We start from the raw sequence: 7,932 nt of genomic DNA, 5'->3' as shown, positions 1-7,932 counted from the left end.
GGGAGCCTATCCAAACACAGCGTACTGTACTATTTACTTTGACATGGCTGTTTCTGCCTTGCCACTCCACATCCTAGGCCCACATAATAATCACATGCACAAATACTGGCATAACATCTGGCCTGTATCGGCCTGTACTAAAAGGATGAACCTGTGACACTGTATGTAATTCCTTCAACCAATTTGTTTTGCATGACTTAGGTGTGAACAAAATTTCCCTCATCCTGTCCAAATGTCCTGGACTTGAAACATACTTCGACTTCGATATCTGACTTCATAAGCTGAATTTCTATGTTTTCCTTGTGTTCTGGAAAAAAAAAACCTGGGGACATGTGTTTTAAAGTACACATTCCTATGATTGACCAGCCAATAAGAGTACATGTACCGAATTCCATCAGCACTACCATCTAAGTGAGCACTGAAGTGCTCAAGGGGCAGTTTATCTCAAGGTGAGACTAAAGGAGCTTTAGTTCCTCAGCATTGGGCCACCCCTCTCTCTTATGCGACTGAGACCTGTCTGCTCAGTTTAAACATCAGGATTATCATCCTCTCAGTGGCCACACATCAGTCACTGTGACTCCACACTGGGGCAGTCATGTTCAGCTGCTAGCGTAGCACGGGTAGGGAATGAGGATTTAGATTCATGAGAGCCAAATCCCTGGCAGAGATCCCATGGCCTCCTGAGGCCCCCTGGGGGTCTGGAGGATTAGTGTCACATCAGACACATTCGCCTCTATTCATCTGCCGTGTGCTTAAGAGAACATTACATGATCGGACTTTGCTGTCTGGCTGAAAAGCCAGTGAGTAAATAAATAAAGAATAAACGCATTGCCACATTGGTGTAAACATGTGTCTGATTATCACATTGGTGTAAATATGTGTCTGATTATCACATTGGTGTAAACATGTGTCTGATTATCACATTGGTTGGCCGAAAATCACATTTACAGTGAGAAAAGAAAGGAGTTTTGTATGTGGTTGGTTTTGTTACGTAAAGCACCTGCACCTGCTATCAGTTAAAGATTTGTTCCTCTAACCTTTGATATATGATAGCATAGTGTAACACTAAACCAACCTGTCTAAGATGGTAGCTGAATGTGAATAGGGGGAGACAGATGCATTGGGAATTGTACTCAAGAATCTATCCAAAATTACCCCCTATTTTAGCTTCTACTTGTAGGCCTAGTCTTTATAATGAGGTTTGAGTTGACCTATTGCACAGACCGTTGACGTTTCAAACTCTATCAAAGGTTTTAATTAAATGCCTTTGTGATCTGCGGTGTCCATTTTCCAATCTCTCCTTCTGACCCTTTTCTGCCATTGTCTCTGTTCTTTTGTCTGAATAGAACTGCATTATCTCTTAATTGCCTACTATCAGTCTCACTGCACTAATAATAGCACCTTTCACATTTGCAATTGTTTCTGGCTGCCATTCAGTGCCACTGACTCTATTTCAGGAGAGCACAGAGTGAAAAAAACAAAATTGTTGCCCCAGCATTTCTTTTGGCTCTTCTACAATACAGAAGGTCATATCAATCTGGGATGGCATTTATTTTTTCATGGATGAAGGTAAATGCTCACCTATATGACTCGACGAGCAGAGGTCATAGAGGGAAAACAAAATCTGTTACGACCTCAGCTAAACCCCTCTGACTTTGGCAGCATTGTCATGTTCAAAAAGAATTGGCTGAACTTGTGTAGGGGATTGGGCATTATTTACTAGCTACAAGCTGAGCAAGTAGACAAAGACGCCTGATGCTTTAAAGGTGCATGAGAACAGAGCCTCTGGCCATCAGTTACAGAAGCAAATGTGTGGTGGGACAGATTACAGACGGTGCGTGCATCATGCCTGCCTACGTGTGGGCAGGGACAGAACACAAAGCATCTCAGTCAACACTGATAAGACTAAGTGTCTTATGAGTGGGCTGGCGTGTGTGTGTGCCGAGTGGGCCGGTGTGTATGTGTGTGTGTGTACCGAGTCGGCTGGTGTGTGTGTGTATAATGTGTGTACACCGAGTGGGCCGGTGTGTGTGTATGCGTGTGTGTGTGAGTGTGTGTGTGTGTGTGGGAGTGAGCTGGTGTGTGTGTGTGTGTGTGTTTATTCCAAGCATCACGCTACTGCACTGGTCATCCACGTTGTGGATGGCAACCAAGTAATCAAATCATTTTTTTTTCAAGTTGTCTTCTATCTCTCTTGAATTCTAATTCCGGAATTTTCCACGTATCAGCAACACTGCCAAGGCTGGAGCTGAGAGAGAGAGAGAGAAAGAGAGAGAGAGAGTTTGACAGATCCATTTCAATCAAATGTCAGTGCTGCTGGTGGGAAAATAATTTGGGAGAATGACTGTCTGGCACTGATGCTACGGGTTGTGTCAAGAGGTGCTCTCCACAAGGCCCTGCAGTGCCTCACCAACAAGTGAAAGGAGAGCGAGAAATAAAAAATATGAATGTGTATGTCACTGAAGCACTGGTAGAACACTGCAAAATTCTACTCTATTTCACACATATAGATTGGCGAATGCTTACGGTGAATATGCACTGATAACGCAAACAAAAAAGACGTGTGCAGCCTGTGCTTCAGGGCGTAGCTCTGTGCGATGGAGGTAAATGCCATGTTGTGTTGGAAGCTGGCTGGTGCTGGGGAGAGACACAAATAACAAGTCAGGAGGGTTTGGCTGTCAGGCCGCCCAGCGCAGCCGCTGTGACTGCGGGGCAGCTGCTGTCTGTTTTCCGATGTTCCCGGGGCAAATGCTATTTTCCAAAGGTCTCTCTGCCAGACGGAAGTGCAGATGAACTAACTGTGCACACACACCTGTTCCTCTGAGGCCGTGGGATTACTTTTGCAAGACTGATAAAAACAACAGCATAGGGTCAATCAAAAACTAAGCTGCAGAGAGTTTAAATTGTAGTACACTTAGGATGAACTGTTTTTGTTTTAAAGATATTTGGACAGTACAATTGATTGTTCCTTTTAGGAAAAATGATCAATTTCTCAACTATCGCCTGCTCCAAGCAAAACTTTGGATTGTTTATTTCTGTAGTGAATTGTCAGGGATTTATCCGAGGTTCTCATATTCAAACTATTTTCACACCCTTGACACGTTTCTGCAGTTTCTTTCCATCCTGTTTGCCCATCAACGATCACAGAAGTTGTACAATGATGACTAATCAACATTTTTGGCCTAATTAATCAAGACCTTCAATACAAGTTTTAATTTACATTGCGCTCAGGGCTGTCCTTGCATGGGGTGATAATATCCTCTACACAATGCTTTATGTACAAGCATTGCCTTCACTCTGACCCTCTAAATAGCAGTTTAGAGAATTTACAGCCCAAAGTAGTGATGCATGCTTTTGATTGTGTTAGCCTTGACCTGGAGTAATTAAACAGACAAAAGCATTAGCTGCGACCCTGAATGCCTTTGTTGTGATGTCTTCTATCAGGCACAGAACATGATTTATCTTACTGTTTGCCTGTAGCAATGATCCATAACTCATTTCCTCAAAATTAAGTTGTTGTTTTTAGGCAAATATTATCAACACAAATAGTTTGTAAAGAGAAACACAATCATGTTTTTTAAACTGGCAAGCCCTCTTTAAGTCCTGTTTACTTGCTAGGATTCAATAACAATCATCTCTGTAAAAGCATAAAAGGCTGAAGTTACCGTTTGTAAAAATAGAACAGTGAACAGAGTGTCAGTGAACCACTGGCAATCTCTGTGGTGCAAGCGAACAACACTTAATTGTCATAGTCAATATTACAAAAAACATTAATCTTCACAGAAGCTAGAAGTGTATGTTATAAAACCGCCTCTCCTAAGCCCATTTACTGGACATGTGGATGTCCCTGTGTTGACTGGACATGGACTAAAATGACTAAGATGCCACATATGTCATAAAGGGAAGCTATAAAGACATATAGCCTGGCTTGTCTTCTGAGTAAGAACCAAAAGTAGGAAAGAACCATCCACATTATGGATGAAAGTAATATCAGCCTCATCACCATTCCACTCCCACCACAAGTACAAAAGAATCAACATGGGAGGATCTTTGGGAAGACGGAAATGTACAGTGCATTGCGTCAGCCAGCAGAATATAAAATTTAAAAACACCCATCTCCCTCATTCCCTGAATAAACTTTGACTGCAAAAGCCAGGAAGATAAAGCTTTTCAATTTGATTTGAGAGTCTACTATAAGCATGCCTTTGATTCAGTGGATTCTCTATAAACATAACTACTACTACAACATACAAACCAAAATATTGAATCCTCTAACATGTACCTCGGCCATGAAAGTATAGATTTGCTGGCTCAGATTTACATTGATGACGTTATAGTATAGACTGATCATTGGATAGTATGTGTGTGTCTTATGCGCCAAAACAGCAGGGTCTCCCCAGTGTGCTGTCATTTAGTCTGAGAACTCTTGCTGTCAGTCAGTCAATGACAGTCTAGTCTGGAGAGGGTGTTCTATAAATGCAGTGAAACCGCTCTCTGAGACACCAAATCACCCTTGCCCTGTTAACGGCCCGCCATCCATTCAAGTAGGACTGGCTTGGAGCTTCACCACAACGGCTTCACTTATCACTACCTGCCATAGACGGTGCTGACAATGGCCTGCAGGGTCATGAAGATGGATCAGAGGACCCTGGAGCCCCGAGTCTCCCCCTGGAGCCCAGGCTGCCAACTTCACGCCACTTGCCGTAAACATTGGTCACATAAATGTGGATGGATGTGAGCACAAGGGAAATGATGCAGGGCTGGAGGAGGACGTGACGGGGGAGGGGTGGGGTGGACTTTTGGGGACGGATGGATAATCTTGCCTGCTGGCTTGGGCTATTTTGACCTTGAGGTATCTTCAGTGATGGTTCACCCAAGCTAACATTTGCCAGTATTGTAAGTTCTTTTGAAGATTAAAAACAAAACATGAGTCTACATTTAAAGCTCAGACCAAACAACTATCCTGACCTTACCATACAACATGCCTGTTCCTGAAAGATAACAAAGCAGTGAGTATGCACAGACTTGCACTGGGTCAACGGTGTGCCGCAAAGCAACTTGGGTAAATACTGATTGCAGTGCTGTTATTAAGCAGTTTATTCCAGATTTGTATCGCAAATACCCTCAAGCAATTACAGAACCTATTCCACAGACAGTATATTAGCTCGGCAAATTGTGGTAAGGACTTCTCCCATCCACAGCAAACGTTATGTAACTGCTTTGGTGGAGACAAATTCGCATATGACATTTTCTTTGTAATCATCCGAAATTTTAATGAACACCTGATAACGGTCCGCTTGTGAATGATAAGATATTATGGGATGGAGAATGTTAAAATCCCTGAGGAAAGGAAAGAAAGAGATACAGTGAGAACAAAGGAACAGACAAAGAAAGAGAGAAGACTCCTAAGCTGTGAAGCGAAGAGAGGTCACCTCATTCGCACTAACCTGACCCGACCTGTGCTTCTGAATCCTGATGAATGAAACGGTGTCCCAGCAATATGGTACCATGGAGATGACCATGAGAGTAGATGAGGAGGCGTTACCGTTATACAACCATGACAATAGTATTCAACACAATAACAATCACAATAAACACTGATAAGAAACAATATATCAATAAAGATTCATCTTATGAACCTTAAAGAGAAAATATATCAAAATATACTTTGCAGATCTATATCACATGAAAAATAGTTTTTCAGTTCGAACTCACGATAAATGCAAAGGGATAATAAAGGGATAAAAATGTACCATTCACTATCAATAGCAAAGTAGATCTATAACAGCTAAATGCTTTTTAACATGTCTGCTGATGAAGAGGACACAACACAGTCTTCATTCAAACCATGTCATGGCAGAGAGAACTCAATGGTATTCACGCTAGCACATGATATATGGCTGTGAGAGTGAATCGAACGACTGGTACTACAGAGTAGCAGAAGGTGTGGGAGGATGGATGGGCTGCGCATGGCAGACACATAATATGGCTGTGGGGTAGCCTATATACCGTACAAAATCATGGAGTTTAAATCCAATTGTCCCCTTTATTAGATGTCACTGTCAGAAAAGGAATGCTGGAGCAGTTATATGGGGAGTGTGAAGATGAAGATAAAGTATCTGCCATGTTGAGTTGTACAATACACACCAGGTGTACATCTCCATTTTGACATAATTGCCTCCTACAATAAAGCAGCAACTCAGAGAGGCCCCTGCCATCGCTGTGGGGGGAACTCTCAGCACCTTCTACATTCTCTAATTTGAAAATATGCCCGCAAATTCATTCATCAAAACAGCACTTGAATGCTCCAATTTGTCCTCGGGGAGTTAACGATCTGAGTTACCGAGGAGACAAGCACAAATTACCTGGCCTGCTGTGCTTTCCCCGAACTGCATCACACCGCTCTCAACTCACAACCACAGTTGAGCAGTAAAAAGCCATGGAAGGTTGCATTTTACAACCGGCTGTCTTTAAAGGTTACCAAACGCTGGCACGCTCAATAACTTTAATCACCTAAGTCCCAAGTAGTCCATCAATATAGCACAGCAAGGCTTAAACAAATTATGTTTTGTGTATCATGTTGCATGTAGTTATTTGAGACAGGCCAGTGCTGTTTGCTACACATGGTCTGCAAGTAACAGGCTCTATAGCCTCCTACACATCAGATTCCATCTGGAGGTCAGCATCCTGCATCTCACCCACACACAAAAAGTAAGAAAGAGAGGGAGATAGAGAGAGAGACAAAAACACACACAATTTATTTATCATTTATCATCTGAAAAAAATGCAGTCATTTCATTGCAGTCCACTACTACAAAAAAGGCAATGGAATGGCTCACTCATTCAGATCAATGAAAATCATTGTTGGATTTGATTTGAGAGTGGAACAAACCTGGAAATCCAAAGCTGTGTATGACTCTGACTGGATGACTGACTGGGCTCAGCATTGCTCCAAGTGGGACAAGAGAATAAACAGGGTGTGACTCCCCCCTGGTGGCTACAAACAGCGTTGCACATATTGGGTTGTCTAGGTCTGTTATAAATTCAAGTGTCCCTTTCTCTTGCATTTTCAGATACAAGGGGGGAAAAAAACAACATGATTTTGGTCAATACTATAGTAACAACTACAGCAATGTTGTCTTTTGCCTTACTTTGAAGCGGCAGTCAGGGATCATGTGTGATTTCAAGCCCATTACATTTCAAAGTCACATTCAGCAATCGTCTCCTCACAACCACTAGCTGCCCATTCGGTGAGTACACTGTAAAAAACCCCGGTCTTTGTAGGAAGCCCAGGCTCCAAAAACTGGAAACAAGCAAAGTGGGGGCAGCCTATCCCAAAAACAAAAAACAAACCCTGCATGGAGTTTCTCTGGGAATACTGAAAGTAGGGGTGAGCTACCTCTCTGGCGTTTCATTTGGTCCTTGGTTAAAATATAATGTATGTTGTTTTGGACAAATGTGTCTACTAATAAATTGAAATATAAACATAAACACAAACAAAAGTGACTTTCTGCGCAATGGCTGACTGCACCTTTAAGTACTAAAGCATATTTCCAGACATGACATTAGGATACTATAGTAGGCAATAATGGTCTGAGTATAGGAGTTCATTGGAGATCAAGGTTGCATTCTGCATGGCATCTGCTTACTCTGAAGGCTAGCCAGTTTTTTGTATATCTACTTTACAAATATTCAACTAGGTTCAACTCTTGACTGAAACTCAGGCTTCCAAACAGTAGTTTCATAATTAAGGTACGCGCTTGACATAATATATCCACATACATGTGTACCTCAAAATACATGATTATGTTGGTTTAATTTAGCAGCACCTACAGAATTGGAGGAAAAAGTGCAAATCCACAAATTGACGCTTCAGAAAATTTGCCCATGCCAGGACATGTATGCAGATCTAAGACTTGTCAATGACAAGTT

General features: G+C 42.1%; 1 long non-coding RNA gene across 2 annotated transcripts; it reads right to left on the bottom strand.

The window, feature by feature from the left end:
- Positions 1-2,047: 2,047 nt before the first annotated feature.
- LOC121688369 lies at positions 2,048-6,949 on the bottom strand. Of its 2 annotated transcripts, XR_006024567.1 has the most exons (5): positions 6,893-6,949; positions 6,514-6,687; positions 5,448-5,472; positions 2,527-2,637; positions 2,048-2,248 (listed from the first exon to the last, which is right to left on the bottom strand). It is a non-coding gene; the product is annotated as an uncharacterized LOC121688369 (long non-coding RNA). The 2 variants fall into 2 exon arrangements; XR_006024568.1 differs by lacking the exons at positions 5,448-5,472; positions 6,514-6,687 and having other exon boundaries at positions 6,893-6,946.
- Positions 6,950-7,932: the final 983 nt, after the last annotated feature.

Source organism: Alosa sapidissima, chromosome 17, assembly GCF_018492685.1.
Source record: "Alosa sapidissima isolate fAloSap1 chromosome 17, fAloSap1.pri, whole genome shotgun sequence".
NCBI classification, from domain to species: domain Eukaryota; kingdom Metazoa; phylum Chordata; class Actinopteri; order Clupeiformes; family Clupeidae; genus Alosa; species Alosa sapidissima.
Note: the sequence above shows the minus strand (reverse complement) of the source record. Positions and strands in the feature narration are given on the sequence as shown.